Source organism: Sander lucioperca, chromosome 19 (genome assembly GCF_008315115.2).
Source record: "Sander lucioperca isolate FBNREF2018 chromosome 19, SLUC_FBN_1.2, whole genome shotgun sequence".
In the NCBI taxonomy this organism is placed as follows: Eukaryota; Metazoa; Chordata; class Actinopteri; order Perciformes; family Percidae; genus Sander; species Sander lucioperca.
Window position 1 is genome coordinate 677,171 of NC_050191.1, and position 2,484 is coordinate 679,654.

Here is a 2,484-nt window from a genome sequence, read left to right on the forward strand (position 1 = left end):
CATTTCCCGAGTCAAGGCAAACTCTTCATTCATGCAGTGATCCAGACATCCAGGATTATCTTCAACAGACTGTTGAGCAAAATGGATTACAGCAGCCACATGATTGGGAGTCAGCCTCAGAACTATGTCACCTTGAAAGAAATAGCTGGCCTATAAATAGGGTCTACTGCAGCCCACTCCTAAAGGCCAGATGTTAAAGGAAAAAGCATTCTCAAATGTGGCTTCGTCGCTTATCAGGTTTGGCAAGTGCAGTTCAGTATATGCAGTGTCATACCAGAGTGGATACATACATTAAACTCAAATATCCCAAACTATATATTTGTTTATTTTCTGATTCACAATCAAGTTAACTGTGTTAATTGTAGGTCTGAACAACCAAAGAACCATGAACAATTTTCTTAATTTATTAAAGGTGGTTATACACTATTTCAAATGTGAAACTACATATATTTTAGCTGAATACAATTTTACTGTTACTGGTAATGTGACCTGTACTTAACATCTGTTCTGTGAGGGTTCTGTGTTCTTTTCACTCAACCAAGTAATGAAAAGCAATAATAATCATTAAAATACTTTGAACCGAACTGAGCATGCACTCTTTCATGCTTTATAAACTGCATGTTTAAAGACTGGACAAAAATCCAGACTGTGTTTGGGTGCATTTAACACTGTGTGTTAAATGCACCCAAAGCCTGGAGAATTCTGTAAGCCAAACTCCATGTTTGTCTTAAAGACACTGTAGGTCTCAAGGAGAGGGAGCTTTAGCGTATTTGCACAGGTGTTTGACATAGGGAATGGTGAATTTGTTAAGACCTCAATGCATGGTAGTGGTGTTATTCCAGCAGGTGGAAAGGATGCGAGCCCTGTAGCGAACATCAGTACATCCTCTAGGGACACAGCAGTTGCTTTTTCTGAAAGGGAAAAGTCAACATTGTTTTAGTGTCTTTATCATCTAACAAGTAAATTAAGTTGACACAGTTTGAAAATGAAAGGTTTTCACTTTTTACAAACACCATATAAAAAAGCCATAACAAACCTTCACAATCAAGAAGAAAATCAGCCCAAAATCCAAGTGCTTTGCCTTCTTTCTGCCGACTGTTACTTCCTGCTGGACTGAGGTGTGGTCTAAACAGGCTTTCCATGTCAGCAGCTGTCAGGTTCTTCTGAGAGTGGCACAAGAGTAGGGCCAACACACACGGGTGCTGCTGGAGTGTGGTCAAAAAGTGTAGACTTGCAAGTCCTTCTTTGAATCTATTAGGAACAATGATCATATAACAGATGGTTTCAGTTACCATGGTAACTATACCAGAGTCTAAGTTACCAGTCTTCCAGGGACTAAAAACTCAAACTGAACACTCAAACTTTTCACTAAACCCATTTTACCATTTGTGAATGTCACACAGTGTTATCTGTAGCCACTTTTAAAGCATTCAAGTGATAAATCATGGGACTGGAAAGTATGTGGTTGTTAAACATGAGATTGAAATATGTTTTATGAATGGAGGCAGAGAATGAGTCTTTAGAACTATTACCTTTGAATAACACTGGTTTCTGTGTAGAATATACCATCTGAGGTATTCCTCCACAAGTGTTTGCTTGTCCTCAGAAGTCTTCACATGTAGGAAGCATCCAGCAGTCTGGAACATGGAGCTGTTTTGCAAAAGTACATTTTGCAGAGATTCCACAGATTCTGCTTCCTGGACCTGTTAAAAAGACTTTGTAAGACTTAGCAAAACCCATCCCTGATAGGGCAAGAATCTTGCAATGGTCAGTCAAATGGTAAACCACTCAAACAAAACAGGGATCAAATTATTTTTTACTTAAATTTTGTCTTACTGATAGAAGTGGAGATCTGAAACTTCTGGTCTGTTCTTTTCACTATGACCTTACTCTGAATTAAATAATGTGCTCTCATAGTAAACCCACTACTTGAATAGAGGTCACTTCATACCTGATGCAGAACTCTCCCTATCTCCTCATCTGTAATATCTTCCACAGTGGCACCGAAACTGGGATTCCCTACAATGTGGTTAACGAGGTCCTTTGACAGGAAATGTGGTGCTGGTCCCCCGTGTACAATAGACACAGCAATGATCTTTCTTTTTTTTTTAAAGATTGTATGTATGGCCTGAAAGTTTAACAAGACTAAAGGGGTCGTGTCACTTAATGTACAACAAAAATAATACTTTAATCAAAATATATTAACACTTGTTAAAAAATACATAAACTGCCATGAAATAAAAAGACACCTGTAGAGTTGTACACCAGGTAACGGCTTTCTGGAGGTCCATCAAAGATAGTGCGATGCTTCAGATCATTCATTAGAAGCGTGAGGAATTCCTGCCTCGGTCCGCCAGTATCTAGGCCTTCTTCAGGGGAGCCGGCATCATCGGTAAACTTAACAAACATGTCATTCTCCTCGGAGTACGTGCAACGCTGAAAACCTCTGACAGCACCATCCCATACATTAGATCTGGACACGTT

General features: G+C 39.3%; 1 long non-coding RNA gene across 1 annotated transcript; it reads right to left on the reverse strand.

Annotated features, from left to right (window-relative positions):
* Positions 1-693: 693 nt before the first annotated feature.
* Positions 694-2,093, reverse strand: LOC116053511. Its single transcript, XR_004105863.2, has 3 exons — positions 1,567-2,093; positions 1,037-1,105; positions 694-911 (listed from the first exon to the last, which is right to left on the reverse strand). It is a non-coding gene; the product is annotated as an uncharacterized LOC116053511 (long non-coding RNA).
* Between the last annotated feature and the right edge of the window lie 391 nt (positions 2,094-2,484).